The 19,159-nt window shown below is 38.2% G+C and overlaps 1 protein-coding gene across 1 annotated transcript in view; it reads left to right on the top strand.

Annotated features, from left to right (window-relative positions):
- Positions 1 to 19,159, top strand: part of AFG2A (AAA ATPase AFG2A) — a 331,993-nt gene that overhangs the window by 52,323 nt on the left and 260,511 nt on the right. The gene's annotated exons all lie outside the window — the stretch shown is intronic.

Here is a 19,159-nt window from a genome sequence, read left to right on the forward strand (position 1 = left end):
CTGGACTTGATTAACTATTTCCTTTCCCATATTAGGGAAGTTTTCAACTATAATCTCTTCAAATATTTTCTCAGTCCCTTTCTTTTTCTCTTCTTCTTCTGGGACCCCTATAATTCGAATGTTGGTGCGTTTAATGTTGTCCCAGAGGTCTCTGAGACTGTCCTCAATTCTTTTCATTCTTTTTTCTTTATTCTGGTCTGCAGTAGTTATTTCCACTATTTTATCTTCCAGGTCACTTACCCATTCTTCTGCCTCAGTTATTCTGCTATTGATCCCTTCTAGAGAATTTTTAATTTCATTTATTGTGTTGTTCATTTCTCCTTGCTCTTTAGTTCTTCTAGGTCCTTGTTAAACATTTCTTGTATTTTCTCCATTTTATTTCCAAGATTTTGGATCATTACTGTCATTATTCTGAATTCGTTTTCAGGTAGATTGCCTATTTCCTCTTCATTTGTTAGGTCTGGTCGGTTTTTATCTTGCTCCTTCATCTGCTGTGTGTTTTTCTGTCTTCTCATTTTGCTTAACTTACTGTGTTTGGGGTCTCCTTTTCACAGGCTGCAGGTTCGTAGTTTCTGTTGTTTTTTGGTGTCTGTCCCCAGTGGCTAAGGTTGGTTCAGTGTGTTGTGTAGGCTTCCTGGTGGAGGGGACTAGTGCCTGTGTTCTGGTGGATGAGGCTGGATCTTATCTTTCTGGTGGGCAGGTCCACATCTGGTGGTGTGTTTTGGGGTGTCTGTGGCCTTTTAATAATTTTATGCAGCCTCTGTGCTAATGGATGGGGTTGTGTTCCTGTCTTGCTAGTTGTTTGGCATAGGGTGTCTTGCACTCGAGGTTGCTGGTCCTTGAGTGGAGCTGGGTGCTGGTGTTGAGATGGAGATCTCTGGGAGATTTTTGCCATTTGATATTTTGTGGAGCTGGGAGGTCTCTTGTGGACCAGTGTCCTGAAGTTGGCTCTCCCACCTCAGTGGCACAGCCCTGATGCCTGGCTGGAGCACCAAGAGCCTGTCCTGCACATGGCTAAGAATAAAAGGGAGAAAAAAAAGAAAGAAAGAAGATAAAACAAAATAAAATAAAGTTATTAAAATAAAAAATAATTTAAAAAAATTTTTTAATTTAAAAAAGGAAAAAAACACTAGGACAAATGAAATCTGCTGCTCCTCAGGCTGCTGGGAGAGATTTCCCTTTCTCTTTGTTCGCACAGCTCCCGGGGTTCAGCTTTGGATGTGCACCCGCCCCTCTGCGTGTAGGTCGCCTGAGGGCGTCTGTTCCCACTCAGGATGGGGTTAAAGGAGCAGCTGATTGGGGGGCTCTGGCTCACTCAGGCCGCGGGAAGGGAGGGGCACGGATGCGGGGAGAGCCTGCGGCAGCAGAGGCCAGCGTGAGGTTGCACCAGCCCGAGGCACGCCATGCGTTCTCCCAGGGAAGTTGTCCCTGGATCCCGGGACCCTGGCAGTGGCGAGTTTGCACAGGCTCCCTGGAGGGGAGGTGTGGATAGTGACCTGTGCTCGCATACAGGCTTCTTGATGGCCGCAGCAGCCGCCTTAGCGTCCCATGCCTGTCTCTGGAGTCCGCGCTGATAGCCGCGGCTCGTGCCCATCCCTGGAGCTCCTTTAAGCCGTGCTCTGAATCTTCTCTCTTCGCGCACCAGGAAACAAAGAGGGAAGAAAAAGTCTCTTGCCTCTTCGGCAGCTTCAGACCTTTTCCCGGACTCCCTCCCGGCTAGCTGTGGCACACTAGCTCCTTTCAGGCTGTGTTCATGCCACCAACCCCAGTCCTCTCCCTGCGTCCGACCGAAGCCCGAGCCTCAGCTCCCAACCCCCGCCCGCCCCGGCGGGTGCGCAGACAAGCCTCTCGGGCTGGTGAGTGCCGGTCGGCACCTATCCTCTGTGCGGGAATCTCTCCGCTTTTTCCTCCGCACCCCTGTGGCTGCGTTCTCCTCCACGGCTCCGAAGCTTCCCCCTCCGCCACCCGCAGTCTCCGCCAGCGAAGGGGCTTTCTAGTGTATGGAAACCTTTCCTCCTTCACAGCTCCCTCCCACTGGTGCGGGTCCCGTCCCTATTCTTTGTCTCTGTTTTTTCTTTTGCCCTACCCAAGTACGTGGGGAGTTTCTTGCCTTTTGGGAGGTCTGAGGTCTTCTGCCAGCGTTCAGTAGGTGTTCTGTAGGAGTTGTTCCACCCGTGGATGTATTTCTGACGTATTTGTGAGCAGGAAGGTGATCTCTGCGTCTTACTCTTCCGCCATCTTGAAGCTCTCAAAGTAGATTACTTTTAACCAGCAAATACTCTGTGCCAAAATCAAGATTTTAGTTTGACCATTATTAAATATTGTAGAGGTTTAACTCTTTCATTCCACTTTTCTTTTTATACCTTACTTTTCTCCGGGTTCAATAGGAGGAGAAATGAGTGGAAGGATCACCAATTTCTATTCTCAGCTCTGACCCCAGTTAACATTGATGAAATTGAACACTTTTCCGTTCAGGTTATAAATAGAGAACTCTTAATTTTCAGTTTCTGTTGGGTGTCTCCTTTTGAATCTATAAATAATGTTGAGGTTGTCCTAGAAGAAAATGCCACACTTGTATGTATAGTTGATCAGTACTCAGTACAAGCACAGCTCATTTTGTTGTGTTTCACTTTATCGTGGTTCACAGATACTGGTGTTTTTTGTTTTTTTTAAAGAAATTGAAGGTTTGTGGCAACCCTGTGATGAGCAAGTCTGTCAGCCAGTTTTCTAACAGTATTTTGTCACTTTGTGTCTCGGTATTACTCTGTATTATTTGGTAATTATTGCACTATTTCAGACTTTTTCAATATTGTTATATTTTTATGGTGATCTTTAATTAGTGATCTTTGATGTTACTATTGTAATTGTTTTAGGGTGCCACTAACTGTACCCATATAAGATGGTGAACTTAACCGGTAATTGTTGTGTGTTCTGACTGCTCTACCAACCATCTGTTCCCCTAGCTTGCTCCCTCTCCTTGGGCCTCTCTATTCTCTGAGACACAGCAATATTGAAATTAGGCCAGTTAATAACCCTACAGTGGTCTCTGCGTGTTCAAGGAAAAGGAAGAGTCACATCTCTCACTTTCAATCAAAAGCTAGAAATGATTAAGCTTAGTGAAGAAGGCATGTCAAAAGCCAAGATAGGCCTTTAAAAGCTAGGGCTCTTGTGCCAAACAGTTAGCCAAGTTGTGATGCAAAGGAAAAATTCTTGAAGGGAATTAAGTGCTTCTCTAGTGAACACATGAATGATGTGGAGAAAGTTTTAGTGGTCTGGATAGAAGATCAAACCAGCTGCAACATTCCCTTAAGCCAAAGTCTAATCCAGAGCAAGGCCCAAACTCTCTTCAATTCTGTGAAGGGTGGTATAGATGAGGAGGCTGCAGAAGAAAAGTCTGAAGCGAGCAAATGTCGATTCATGTTGTTTAAGGAAAGAAGCCGTCTCCATAACATCAAAGTGCAAGGTGAAACAGCAAGTGCTGATGGAGAAGCTGCAGCAGGTTATCCGAAAGATCTAGCTAAGATGGTTTAATGAAGGTGGCTACCCTAGACAGCAGATTTTCATTGTAGATGAGACAGCCTTACATTGGAAGAAGATGCCATCTAGGACTCTAATAGCTAGAGAGGAAAAGTCAGTGCCTGGCTTTAAAGCTTTAAAGGACAGGTTAACTCTTGTTAGGGGCTAGTGCAGCTGTTGACTTTAATTTGAAGCCAGTGCTCATTTACCATTCCAAAAATCCTAGGGTTCTTAACAGTGATGCTAAATCTACTCTGCCTGTGCTCTCTATAAATGGAACAGCAAAGCCTGGCTGACAATACTTTTGTTTACAACATGGTTTTCTGAATATTTTAAGCCCACTATTGAGACCTAATACTCAGAAAAAAAGCTTCCTTTCAAAATATTACTGTTCATTGACAATTCACCTGGTCATCCAAGAAGTCTGATGGAGATGTACAACAAGATTAATACTGTTTTCATGCCTGCTAACACAACATCCGTTCTGCAGGCCATGGATCAAGGCATCATTTTGACTTTCAAGTCTTATTATTTAAGAAATACGTTTTGCAAGGATATAGCTACCATAGGTAGCGATTCCTCTGTTGGATCTGAGCAAAGTAAATTGAAAACCTTCTAAAAAAGATTCACCATTCTAGATGCCATTAAGAACATTCATGATTCACAGAAGAGGTCTATACCAACATTCACAGGGGTTTGGAAGAAGTTGATTCTAACCCTTATGGATGACTTTGAGGGATTCAAGACTTCAGTGGCGGAAGTAACTGCAGATGTGGTAGAAATAGCAAGAGAACTGGAATTAGAAGTGGAGCCTGAAGATGTGACTGGATTGCTGCAATCTCATGGTACAACTTGAATGACTGAGGAGTTGCTTCCTATGGATGAGCAAAGAAAGTGGTTTCTGGAGATGGAATTTACTCCTAGTGAAGATGCTGTGAAAATTCTTGACATGACAACAAAGAAGTTGGAATTTTACATAAACTTAGTTAAAGCAGTGGCAGGGTTTGAGAAGATTGACTCCAATTTTGAAAGAAATTCTACTGTAGTTAAAATGCTGTCAAACATCGCATACTACAGAGAAATTGTTTGTGAAAGGAAAAGTTGATTGATGTGGCAGGCTTCACTGCTGTCTTTTTTTTTTTTTTTTTTTTTTTTTTTTTTGCGGTACGCGGGCCTCTCACTGCTGTGGCCTCTCCCGTTGCGGAGCACAGGCTCCGGACGCACAGGCTCAGCGGCCATGGCTCACGGGCCTAGTCGCTCCGCGGCATGTGGGATCTTCCCGGACCGGGGCACGAACCCGCGTCCCTTGCATCGGCAGGCGGACTCTCAACCACTGCGCCACCAGGGAAGCCCCACTGGTGTCTTATTTTAAGAAACTGCCACAGCCGCCCCAGCCTTCAGCATCCACCCTGGTCAGTCAGCAGCATCAACATCAAGATAAGACTCTCCACCAGCGAAGGATTGTGACTCACTGAGGCTCAGATGATGATTAACATTTTTTAGCAATAAAGTATTTTTTAATTAAGGTATGTACATTATTTTTTAGACATAATGCTACTGCACCCTTAATGGACTACAGTGTAGTATAAACATAACCTTCACATACACTGGGAAACCAAAAAATCTGTGTGATTCACTTTATTGCGATGTTCGCCTTGCTGAGAGTGGTCTTGAACCAAACCCACAGTATCTCTGAAGAAAGCCTGTAAATACTTGATGAGTATTTGCTAAAAACACAGATTTTCATTTAAAGGAAATCATTGGTAGGGTTAATGTGGTTCTTTTGTGGTACCACCTTTTCACTTCACCTTACACAGATACAGAGTAATTACACACTCACCTGATCTTGTCCCGTAGTCCATCTGTCCCAAACTGTCTTAAATGCCATCAACATAACTCCCTATTGATAACCTCTAAGATGAAGTCTAAGCTCTTTAGTTTGGTGTTCATAACCTGGCTCGTGCCTTCTTCACTTTCATCTTACATTGTTCTGTTAAACCATTTTGTATTTTTGCACGTTGTCCTCCCCTCTGCCTGAAAAATTACTTTCTGACCTCTCAGTTACCAAAGATCTTGTAATATGATTCCTAATACACACATACAAAGCTAACACATATATGCCTTGTGGTTCTTTTGTCTTATTCATCTTTGTGTCCCCTCTGTTTGGCAAATAGTACCAACTAAATAAAGGTTTGTCGAATGACTGAATATTTTATGTAGCATTTTGGTTCATAGTGGTTCTCATTTTTCAGAAATGGTTCTTTTACCTTTTCATATAAAAATATATGTATATATATTTGGTAACAGCTTTATTGAGGTATAATTCACCTATCAGTCATTCACTTATTTAAAGGGTACAATTCAGTGGTCTAGTATATGCAAAAAGTTGTACAGGCGTCACTACATTTAATTTTAGAACATTTTCATCATCCCCAAAAGAAACCCTATACACTTTGCCCATCATCTTGCAACCTGTGCATTCCCCCATTTTTAATTGTTTTTTATTTATTATTGAGTTGTATATGTACTAGATACAAGTCCTTTATTATATTTGATATCAGGTATATATGATTTGCAAATATTTTCTCCCATTCAGTGAGCTGCCTCTTTTCATTTTCTTGATAATGTCCTTTGCAGCGTAAAAGTTTTTGATTTCAATGCAGTCCAGTGTCTCTATTTTTTCTTTACTTGTGTGTAGTTTTGGTGTCACATTTAAGAAAGTATTGCCAGATCCAAGGTCAGGAGGATTTACTGTATATTTTCTTCTAAGAGTTTATAAAAGTTGCTTATAGTCTTAGCATGTACATTTAGGTCTTTAGTTAATTTTTTTTCCCCCAGGTAGGGTTAACTCTGCTCCTCTGTGTGTAACCACAGGACTCTAAAACTCCATCTATAGCTTGGAGTCATAAACATATATGGGAAAAGTTTTGTTGTTGTTTTTTTAAACTGTGGTAAACTATGCATAACATGAAATTTACCATTTTAACCAGTCTTAAGTATATAATTGGGTGGTATTAAGTATATTCCTGTTGCTGTGCAACCATCACCACCGTCTAGTCCTGTAACTTTAATTATTTGGAAGGCTTAAGTTAAATTTAACTTTTTAGTAAATCTAGGACTATTCAGGTTATCTGTTTTTTTCTTGAGTTTGGTAGTTTATATCTTTTAAGGAATTGGTCCATTTTGCCTTAATTGCCTGATTTATGGACATAGTTGTTCGTAGTCTTCCTTATTATCTTTTTACTGTCTGTGGGATCAGTAGTGTTTTCTCTTTCATTTCTAATACTGTTTATGTCTTCTCTTTTTTTTCATGATCATTCTGCCTGGAGGTCTAGCAGTTTTATTGATTTTTTTCAAATTATCAGCTTTTTGTTTTATTTTTCTGATTTTGATTTCATTGATTTCTGTGCTAATCTTTGTTATTTCCTTCCTTGTTTGCATTAGGCTTAATCTGGTCTTCTTCCTTTAGTTTAAGGTGAGAGCTGTGGTTAGTGAGTTTAGTTCTGTCTCTTCTAGGTCTGTGTTCAGTGCTATAAATAATCATTAAGCATTGTTTTAGCTGCATCCCACATATTTGATATGTTGGATTTTCATTTCCATTTAGTTCAAAATATTTTTTATTTCCTTTGAAACATCTTTAACTTAACATGGTCTACCTTCAAGTGATAATGTATCACATGTGTAGTGTAAGAACCTTAAAACAGTGTACTTCTTTTGCTCCCCTCCTGGCCTTTGTGCTGTTGTCATACATTTTACTTTTACATGGTTGTGAACCCCAGAGTACATTGTCATCATTTTTGCTCTAAATAGTATTTCCGTTTGAAGCGATTTAAATAATAATAAAGAAAATTTTCTATGTTTACACAGTGTAATTACCACTTCCAGCTCTCTTTAGTCTTTTGTGTAGATTCAGGTTTCCATCTGGTATCATTTTCCTTCTTCCTGAAGGGCTTACTTTAACATATCCTGTAATGCAGGTGTGCTGGTCAAGAATTCTTTCAGTTTTTGCATGTCTCAAAAAAGTCATTATTTTGTTTTTGTTTTAAAAAGATACTTTTATTGGGTAAAGAATTTAGATTGACAGTGATACCCCTCCCGTTACCCACGCACCCCTAGTTCTTTAATGATTTGCTCCACTCTCTGCTTTCTTGCATTATTTTTGAAAAGAAATCTGCTGTCTCCATTTTCATTGTTTTCTGTGTGTAACATATCTTTTTTTTCCCTCAGGTTGCTTTTAAGATTTTCTCTTTAACACTTGTTTTAAGCAATTTGATTATCATGTGCCTTAATAGTTTTCTTCTTGTTTCTTGTGCTAGTTCATTAGTCCCCTCACTGGGGACTAAAAATACACATGTACATTTGTCTGCTTGAGATTCTCCCAAAGCCCAGTAATGCTGTGTTCATTTTTTATATTCCTCTGTTTTCTTTCTCCCTTTTTTTTGTTTTAGAGGGTCTCTATTGCTGTGCCTACCAGTTCGCTAACCTTTTTTCCCCATTAAAGTGTCTAATCAGCTGTTAATTCCATCCAGTACATTTTAAAAATTATGGACACTGTAGTATTTCTTTAGAAATTTGATTTTTATCCTTTTTATATTTTTTCTTCTCTACTTAATGTTTTCAATGTTTCCTTCATTTGAACATATGCAACATATTTATAATAATAGCTGTTATAATGTCCTTGTCTTCTAATTCTATCTGTGTAATTTCTGAATCAGCTTCAATTTATTGATTTTTTTCCTTATTATAGATTATATTTCCCTGCTTCTTTGCATGCACGATGCATTTTGATTGGTTTCCAGAAATTCTGATTTTTATTTTGTTGGGAGATGAATGCTTTATATTCATAAAAATATTCTTGAGATTTATTCTGGGGTGTGGTTAAGTTATTTGGAAAGTTTGATCCTTTTTGGTCATGCCCTCAAATTTTCTCAGGTGGTACCACGGCAATGTTTTGTCTAGGGTTAATTTTTCCCTACTAGTGAGCTAAGATCCTTATCAATATCCTACCTGATGCTCTATAAATTATGAGGGTCCACTCTGACTGTTGGGAGCAGGCATGCTTCCTTCTAGTCCTTTTAGGTCTCTGGTTTCTTTTTTTTTTTTCCTGGTCTCATTTGTTTTGCTCACATGTGTGTACTGATAACTGAATATTTGATGGAGACCCTCTACAGATTTCAGGAGTTCTCTCTCTGTCTCTGTACCTCTTTTACCTCTAATACTCTGCCCTGCAATACCTACCTCTTTGACTTTCCCATACTCCCAGCTTCATTTTCTCATCTCAGGGAGACTGTGGGCTCTGCTTAGGTTTCCTCTCCACTGCTGCAACCTGTGGCCTTTCTCCAGGCAGTTAGATAGGCACAGTCATAGGGTTCACCTCACTGTTTCCCTTCTCTCAAGGATCATCCTCCTTCATTGCCTGATGGCCAATGTCCTAAGAGTTTGTCAGCTTTTTAAGTTTTTTTCAGACAGAAAGGTAAATCTTATTTCTTTTACTCCTTGGCTGGAAGCAAAGGTCCCTATTTGGCAGTTTTCAAAAATACCATTTTTAATAATTTACATCTAAGCCACAGGGTGGGGCATATTCCAATGCCCCATGTTAGAATCACCATGTCAGAATTTCATGTACTCTTCAGAAAAATGCTTTGCAGTTTTTTATATAGGTTTTCTTTTTACATCTTTATTGGCGTATAATTGCTTTACAAGGTTGTGTTAGTTTCTGCTGTACAACAAGGTGAATCAGCTATATGTACACATATATCCCCATATCCCCTCCCTCTTGAGCCTCCCTCCTACCCTCCCTATCCCACCCCTCTAGGTGGTCACAAAGCATCGAGCTGATCTCACAGTTCTATGCAGCAGCTTCCCATTAGCTATCTATTTTACATTTGGTAGTGTATATATGTCAGTGCTACTCTCTCACTTCGTCCCAACTTCCCCTTCCCACCGTGTCCTCGAGTCTGTTTTCTACGTCTGTGTCTTTATTCCTGCCCTGCCACTAGGTTCATCAGTACCATTTTTTTAGATTCCATATATATGTGTTAGCATATGGTATTTGTTTTTCTCTTTCTGACTTACTTTGCTCTGTATGACAGACTCTAGGTCCATCCACCTCATTACAAATAACTCAGTTTCATTCCTTTTTATGGCTGAGTGATATTCCATTGTATAAATGTGCCACATCTTCTTTATCCATTTATCTGTCAGTGGACATTCAGGATTCTTCCATGTCCTGGCTATTGTAAATAGTGCTGCAGTGAACATTGTGGTATATGACTCTTTTTGAATTATGGTTTTCTCAGGGTATATGCCCAGTAGTGGGATTACTGGGTTATATGGTAGTTCTATTTTTGGTTTTTTAAGGAACCTCCATACTGTTCTCCACAGTGGCTGTATCAATTTACATTCCCACCAACAGTGCAGGAGGGTTCTCTTTTCTCCACACCCTCTCCAGCATTTATTGTTTCTAGATTTTTTGATGATGGCTATTCTGACTGGTGTGAGGTGTTACCTCATTGTGGTTTTGATTTGCATTTCTCTAATGATTAGTGATGGTTAGCATCTTTTCATGTGTTTGTTGGCAATCCGTATGTCTTCTTTGGAGAAATATCTGTTTAGGTGTCCGGCCATTTTTGGATTGGGTTGTTTGGTTTTTTTGATACGGAGTTGCACGAGCTGCTTGTATATTTTGGAGATTAATCCTTTGTCAGTTGCTCCATTTGCAAATATTTTCTTCCATTCTGAGGGTTGTCTTTTCATCTTGTTTATGGTTTCTGTTGCTGTGCAAAAGCTTTGAAGTTTCATTAGGTCCCATTTGTTTATTTTTATTTCCATTACTCTAGGAGGTGGGTCAAAAAGGATCTTGCTGTGATTTATGTCATAGAGTGTTCTGCCTATGTTTTCCTCTAAGAGTTTGATGGTGTCTGGCCTTACATTTAGATCTTTAATCCCTTTTGAGTTTATTTTTGTGTATGGTGTTAGGGAGTGTTCTAATTTCATTCTTTTATATGTAGCTGACCAGTTTTCCTAGCACCACTTATTGAAGAGACTATCTTTTCTCCATCGTATATTCTTGCCTCCTTTGTCAAAGATAAGGTGATCATATGTGTATGGGTTTATCTCTGGGCTTTCTATCCTGTTCCATTAACTATATTTCTGTTTTTTTGCCAGTACCATACTGTCTTGACTACTGTAGCTTTGTAGTATAGTCTGAAGTCCGGGAGCCTGATTCCTCCAGCTCCATTTCTTTCTCAAGATTGCTTTGGCTATTCGGGGTCTTTTGTGTTTCCATACAAATTTTTTGTTCTAGTTCTGTGAAAAATGCCATTGGTAGTGTGATTCGGATTGCATTGAATCTGTAGATTGCTTTGGGTAGTATAGTCATTTTCACAGTGTTCATTCTTACAATCCAAGAACATGGTATATCTCTCTATCTGTTTGTATCATCTTTGATTTCTTTCATCAGTGTCTTACAGTTTTCTGCATACAGGTCTTTTGCCTCCTTAGGTAGGTTTATTCCTAGGTATTTTATTCTTTTTGTTGCAATGGTAAATGGGAGTTTTGGGGGCTTTTTTTTTTTTTTAAGTGTTATACGAGTGAACTTTCTTCTGGTATTGACCCAATAGAAAGACCAAAGCTCTAAGGTGGAATGGTATATGATGCAAAAGTGGGAAAGATGGGATAGATTGAAAAAATGTAATCTGAAAATTAGCAGATGTCTGAGCACTCCACTATAAACTTAAGATAAATTAAAAGATGAGTTTAATAGCCTGAGATAAAGTTTCCCTAATGTTCAGGCCTATAGATGGGTAGTGGGGGAGTAGGTGGGAATGTGAGTTTTAGGGAATTCTAAGTTGTTTGTAATTTTATCATCTATCTCTCTGTCTTTGTTGGGGGACCTCAGGATCGCCCTCAGGCTTGATGATTCACTGGAAGGACTCACTGCACTCAGAAGCTGTTATACTCATGGTTATGATTTATTACTGTGAAAGGATACAGATCAAAATACTCAAAAGTGAAAAGTCACATGAGGTGAAGTCCAGAAGAAAACAGGAACAAGCTTCTAGGTGTACTCTCCCAATGGAGTCACTTGGGAGCACACTTAATTCTCCCCTAAACAGTGTGTGACAATATGTGTGAACTGTTATTGACCAGGGAGGCTGACCTCAACCTTGGTTTCCAGGGTTTCATTGCAGGTCAGTCAGTGTAGGTATACAGCACCGGAATGTCTGACTTCAGCTTCTTAGATTCTAGCTCTTCCCAGAGCAAAAACAAATGTTCATAAATCACCTTGTCAGGGTCAACTTATCTGGTCAAACAGGTATAGCATAGCCCAGGGCCTCAGGCAAACAAAAACACTCTTAGAGGCACAGTATTTAAAAAGCCCAAAGAATATCTCCCAGAAGACTGCTAAGGGCCAGTCCTAAAGACTGGCCTTTCTTTGAAATGGGCGGGGTTTGAATAACACAGGTTTTCTGATTAAACATGTCTTGAACACTATTTACTAAACTCCATACTTTAGTTGGATTTCATTAGTTCTTCCTAATGTCCTTTGTCTATTTCAGGATCCCATCTAAGCTATCACATTACATTCAGTTGTCATGTCTTTGGCTTCTCTGGGCTATGACAGTGTTTCTGTTCTTAACAGTTTTGAGGTATACTGCTTAGGTCTTTTTTGTAGAATGACCCTCAATTTGAGTTTGGCTGTTGTTTTCATTACGGTTAGGCTGGGATTATGGGGTTTTGGGAGGAAGACCACTGAAATGAAATGTCATACTCATCATAGCTTAACAAAACTATAAAATTAATTAAGATAAAACTCCTCCAGCCCCTCAGAAGTACTTAACCAGAATTTAGGCTGATGTGCTGCTTACATACAGAATTTATACTCAATGGCTCTTAGAACTGTTCTCTTTTCAGTAGTGTCAGGATCTCTAATGTGCATAACTTCAGATTTTTCTAGAGACAGCAGGGAAAAGAACAGAAAGTATGACAGTAACTGATCAAGTCATAGATGAGGGAAGCTAAAATGGGTCTGTTTTACCAGATTGAACCTGGAATGATAACGAGTCAGGTCCCTCAGTATGACTCTGCCGTTATTCTCATGCATCTCTTCCTTCCCCAGGATGAACTAAAAGCCAGTATTAGGGGCTACAAATGGTTCAGTGTCATTCAGTCTCTTTAGTTGCCTAACTGCTACTTATCTTTCATGCCTGTTTAAATATCAGATCTTCTAGAAAGCTGTATTTAACACTGTAGGACCCTCCAGGCCTATTATGTACTATTTGTAGCACCCCGTACAATTTTTTGTCTAGTCTTTAAATTAAATACTTATTAATGTATTTGTTTAATGTCTCCCTCTCCTTTCAGTCTATAAGCTCCATGATGTAGAGACCATGTCAGTCTTGTTCATTTTTTGTTATCTCACTCTGTATATTCTACCTGTATTCCTAGAGCCTGGCTAAGCACTCAAAACCTAACAGCCTTTTGCACTAAGATGAATATATTTGAGTGAATGAGTGAATAAATGAGTAAACAAATGGATATTTGATATTAAAACCTCTGTTAGTATACCTATAGGAGTCTGACTTTCTTGTTGATACCTGCAGCAGAGGAGACCCATACTTGTCAGAACTTATAAAAGATGGCACAGTTAGACAACATTTACCATAAGACAGTTAATTTTTTCTCAACAATCTACCACTTAGGCTTGGTCAGTTCTCTGAGACTTGCCTGACCTGTCTCAGTGAACTTAGTATATGCCTAGGATAAATTTCTAGGATAAATTTCTAGGCATAGAAATTTGTCCTAGGCATATAATTTCTCTAGGCAGCTTCTTTCTCTAGGATTTTCTTGCAGCATCTTTTGGCCTGATTCTCAAGTTGATCCTGTCCCACTAACATTCATCCCCCTATTACGTGCAGCACATTTAGCAGCCAGGGACCAGCTTTGAGTATGAAGGTAAAATCTTTTATTCTTTTTCTAAATATTGCCCATTAAGACTGTGCTGTAAGGATTGTTTCCTAGTATCTCTTTAACCCTTTTTCAGGGCTTTCTCCTTATATCTGTAGACCTCAAACCAAAACAACATAGAGAATAACCGATGCTCTCTGGCCAGCAGCATTGGTTATTCTCCCCCATGTAGGAACTTCCTTTCTGGTCTGTATCTCAGGACGTAGTCGGGACTGCTTAGGAAGTTTGCTTACATGAGTTTGCTCAGCTTTCTGACAAAGAAGGGCCTCTTCTCTTTGCCTTCTATTTAACAAAAACTTGGAGCATCCCTTTAGCCAGTCTTGTCAGCAGAAGATTTTTCTCTATATATATGCAAACATTTTTATTGTCAACCAGGCATCAAAGGAGATTCAGGGGAAATGGTTTGAATTTATGACCCAACTATTTGGACAGATCTGGGCTAGAAAATGTCTTGCAAAGCATATGTATAGCCCTTGTACACTATTACATGTTGGCAACAGTTTTTTACGAGTTCTGACCACACATGTTGGTTTATTCCTAACTCCCTAAATCTCTCCTGTTTTCCCCATCTCACTTCCTACAGCCTGTCTCCCTGCCATTTCTACCCCTTCTGCTACTTTTTTTTTTTTAAGATAACCCAAGAGAAATGTGCATCTGCCCATTAATTTATTCCTATACCAAACAAACATTGAGCATCTGTAGTATACAGGCACTGTGTTAGGAAGGTCCTGGTGATACCTACATATATAACAAAAAAGCTTTTCTGTTTGATTATTATTCACTTATATCACAAATTCCCAAAGACGAATAATCCGAACAAAACTCATTTAAAAACTTTTACTATTTGAAACATTTTTTTCTGGGCCTTTTATATGATTTCTTTTAATTTGGGGGCAATTGGTCATACATTATTTACATGTGGTTGATTTAAAATTCGCTTGAGAAACTTGTGACCATGTGCTTCTTTAGTTCCTGGGCTTGGGGCCCAGTCAGTAGAAGTCCTGATCTCTTTCCTCTGTTCCTGTATTTTTCATTTCTTTTATCCATACTCCTTTATCTTTTCCTAGTTCTGCTATGCCAAATAAGAATGGCAGATGTTACTAACTTTCCTTAAATATTCAAAGCATTTTATGCTGAATGCAGGTAAATTATTCAAGGAATTTGGTAAATTAGGAAAATATAAAATATTTTAATGAGATATGAAGAATTTTCTAGGTAAGACTTTATGTCATTTTCATGGTGTTTTACTTTTTTAAAATTATTGCTGCTATTGTTTTTTTTTTTTTTCCTTGTTTAAAGTTTCCATTTTTTGTGAGACTTTTCCCTGTTTATTAAACAAAAGTAAGTAGTTTTTTAAAAACTCATTTTGGAAATGATTAACCATTTTTAAGTTGAATTAAGGCAGGAAGTTTTTTGATCTAAGGGGGGCTTATTTAGATAATTACTATTTTATTTATAAGATTTGACTTCATATATAGCCCGCTTTCTGAGCACAGCTCATAGTAAACCTATTAAAGTGGGATTGTAATGTAAATGCTATTTTTTGAAATTGAACTCAGGTTTTAATATAAGCACTAAACTGATTATGAAATCTATAGTTTGAAATTTGGTTAAAATATTTGCCGTTAAGTTGATCATTATTTCCATGTTTTTTGGAATATCTATTTTATTTTTACTTGAATAGTTCCTTTCTTCTTCACCTTAATGTTTCCCTTTATTAATTAGGAATTATAGGAGCATCTGGCTCCCATAGCCTTTATAATATGTTTCAGTGAGATTCTGAAATGTGATTTACTAAAGAAGAGCAAAATCACTCGGATTAGTGGCAGTTTGCAATTAGTGACAAAGTTTTGTTGTAGTTTCTTATATTCTGTCTCATCTTTTTTTTTAAAGCATTCTGTGCTCTTTCCTGTGAAAATATTAGATATTTCAACCTAGCAATCTTATGCAACATGGAAGTGAAACAGGAGGGGAAAAGCTGAGTCAAGAAAGAAAAGAGAAGGAAAAAACACTACTTGCTCAGCCCCTTCCACCACACTGTGCACGGCCCTTCTCCGTATTACCTGCCTCATGCTCCACTTTACTTTTCAGAGTCTTCCTGTAGTGGGTTTTGTATTTTGTGTGAAGTTTGTATTTTTAATGAATTTGGGGGTGGGGAGGGAGAGGCTGTAGATGGTTTATGGTACCATAGTGGAACTGGAACTTTGACTTGTTTTTTTAAGAAACCTCGATAGAATGTTTTTTTTAAGCATGGCGAAAAATATTGTGTCTTTCACCTTATAAAGCTAATGGCTTTCACATATTTTAACTTAGATCTCAGAACATATTTTGAACACTTAACTGCATCCTAATTTTGCTTTGTCTCCATTAAAGAAGCATCTGGAAATGTGTTTTTTTCTTTTGGATCTTAGAGGTGGGTTTTCTCAACATTTCTTTCTGCATTATGTAGTATCCCTAGTAATTTTGTATCCTTATGATTTCTTATCAAAATAAATCTACTTTAAATATTTGAATTGTTAAGAAGCTGGTGTATGGCCCAGCAGAGAACTGCCAACCCACGTGCTAGTGCCTGGCTTCTTATCCTTATGTTGGGACTTGTTAGTGTGAAAGAACAAAGTGAAAGGCACTCTTTGTTGCCATGTTTTCTATAAAACTAACACTTTCAAAAGAATGTTTGGGGCTTCCCTGGTGGCGCAGTGGTTGAGAGTCCGCCTGCCGATGCAGGGGACACGGGTTTATGCCCTGGTCCGGGAAGATCCCACATGCCGCGGAGCGCGGCTAGGCCCGTGAGCCATGGCTGCTGAGCCTGCGCGTCTGGAGCCTGTGCTCCGCAACGGGAGAGGCCCCAACAGTGAGAGGCCCGCGTACTGCAAAAAAAACAAAAACAAAAACAAAAGAATTTTTGTGCCTGGCAGTGTAAAACTTGGCACCTAGAAGATAAGAGGATCTTGACTCATAGATGTATAAGGACACTGTGAGTCCCTCTGGAGCTACTGAATTCCTTTGTCATAGTAATTCTCCTAGTTCATTCATTTTTATTTTGTCCTCTTGGAATTTTTCCATAAAAGTTTTTTTGTTTTGTTTTAACCTAATCATCAGGTCTCTTACTTCTGTGGGTGTGCAGTTTGAATTGAGTTTTTGTTTTTTGGGTTTTTTTTTTTTTTGATTTATATATTGTTGGATGCTTGCTCAGAAAGTACTGTGGGATATTTGTGGGGGACATTTCCCTTGGGAAATTTATGTCACTGCGCTGTCTGTGCTTGTTTGACAGCTGTTCTGTCACTTCTAACTTTATTATTAATTCAAAAAGTTATAAAGCCATATGTGAGCAGCTGTTCACTATTTTCATCAGGACAAAATAAGAAGGCAAGGGCCCAAGTATAATATTATCAGGAGTGATTTAGGTTAGATTGTAGGAATAATTTTCTGGCAGTTACGATATAGTGTAACTTATTTAAGAGAGTTATGGAATTAAAAATAATTTTAAAGAGCATAAAATAGTATTTGTTGAAAGATGAGAGGACTTGAAAGGTGAAATACTGACTGAAGGTAGGATAGTGAACCAGCTAGTTTGTGAATTCCTGTTCTAGTTCTAGGATTTTATGATTTCATGCTGGCGCTTATTCTCTTACTGACTAATTTTCCCATGACTTTCTGTGCTTTAAGACTCTCCTATGCAATACTATTTTAAAGCCAATTTATATTTATTTTCATTAGGTATCTTAGCTATACAGAGACCCATCACTTATTTGGCATTCAGGTGCTAAATTAAAATGCAAAACTTGTTTGCCCTTATTTTAAGAAATGTAGGAATCAGACAAAAAGAAAAAGAATAGAAAAGTTATGGTAATTAAATATTGTTCATGAAACTACAAATGTAATGGCTTGATTGTCCTTTATCTTTTGTCATTAGTCCTTTAAAATATGACTATTCATTGTAATCATCTTTCAGACATTTAAATAAAATAATAATAATAATACCTACCAAGTATTTATTAGTTAACATGTGCCAGGCAAAGTGCAGTTAATGGAATATTTACTATACTGTTAGATTCTCACAATAATCCTGAGAGCTTAGGTTTTATTGTCCCCTATTACAGATGAGAAAGAAGTTTAGAGAGATGAAGCAAATTGCCCAAAGTGATACAGTAACTAGTAATTTCGTACAAAAAAAATGTATGAAGTTTTTAAAACGCAGAATATAGAATTGTGTATATATTATGATCTCAATGAAAACTCATGCACAGGCATTTGAAAGACTAGAAGGTACTACACCAAAATACTAAAAATCGTTACTTTTAGGTGTTGGGGAAATAGGTAATTCTTATATTGTCCTTTGTAATTTCTTATAGGCTGCACTTATATAATGGCTACCCTCATAGACATATGAGGTGGGAATTGCTATTATTACTTTCATATTCTAACAGCTTGACGTAAGTCTTTCATGTATGCAACATTTTCCAAATCTCTGTCCTCACTATCTCACATATTTAAGAATATCTTAACCTATTTTATATTTTTTCAGTAGTTTTTGTATTAATTTGTGTGAAGACAGATATTTTATGTCTTTAGACAAATACTGTGTTTTTAAAAATACTTTTCTTATTCCTCTTTCTAGATTAAAAATATTTGGAGATATTATTTCACTTACCTTTGTGTGCTTACAGTCTCTAAGACAAGTTGAGCACGTAGAACACATTTCCCAAAGTTTACTGAATTTCTTTCCCTTGTAAATTCCAACCACGGTACAGTAATTGGAAACTAATTTCTTAATTTTCAAATATGTTTTTTTTCTCTTTTAATGTAACTTTCATTTACACAATTGCCCAAGTCAGAGTCCTGACTGTTACCCTTGATTTCATTTTCTTTTTTTACCGTCTCCTCTCCAAATCTCATTAATGATCAAGACTCATTGATTAGCCTTGTTTAATATAGTTTTTATCCTGTTTTGTTTTCTCCATAGCCCTACTGCTACTACAGTAGTGCAGATAACCACAGTCTCTTATAGGAATTACTGTAGAAGCCTCTCCTCCTCACCCTCCCAATTCTAATCCCCACTCTACTTTATAACCACAGTGGTCTTCCAGCAGTCTGATCATGTCATTTCCCTGATTAAATTGCTCTCCATTGCTCTCAGGATAAAGTCTAAATTTCTTGATGTTTTATGAGTCTTCAAGGTCTGATAGCTCCATATGCTGGCTAACCTCTTTTGTTTCTACTCCTCTTCTGGCTCTCTAAATTCTAGCCATACTGAATTACTTTTTTTTTTTTATTTATCCACATGGCTCAGAATAAAAGGGAGCGAAAGTAGAGAGAATTAGTAGAAGTAGGAAGAAAGAAAGGAGGGAAGGAAGGAAGGAAGAAAGAAAGAAGATACAGTAAAATAAAATAAAGTATAATAAAGTTATTGAATTAAAAAATATTTAGAAAAAAAAAGGGACGGATAGAGCCTTAGGACAAATGGTGGAAGCATAGCTATACAGACAAAATTGTACACAGAAGCATACACCCTCTCAAAAAGAGGTAAAGGGGAAAAAATCATAAATCTTGCTCTCAAAGTCCACCTCCTCAATTTGGGATGATTCCTTGTCTAAAGGAGAGAGGGAAGGAAGGAAGGAAAGAAAAAGAAAGAAAGAAAATTATGTTTGAGTTATTAAAATTAAAATTAATTATT

The sequence above is a fragment of the Neophocaena asiaeorientalis genome, unplaced genomic scaffold, assembly GCF_003031525.2.
Source record: "Neophocaena asiaeorientalis asiaeorientalis breed wild unplaced genomic scaffold, Neophocaena_asiaeorientalis_V1.1 scaffold65, whole genome shotgun sequence".
NCBI lineage: Eukaryota > Metazoa > Chordata > Mammalia > Artiodactyla > Phocoenidae > Neophocaena > Neophocaena asiaeorientalis.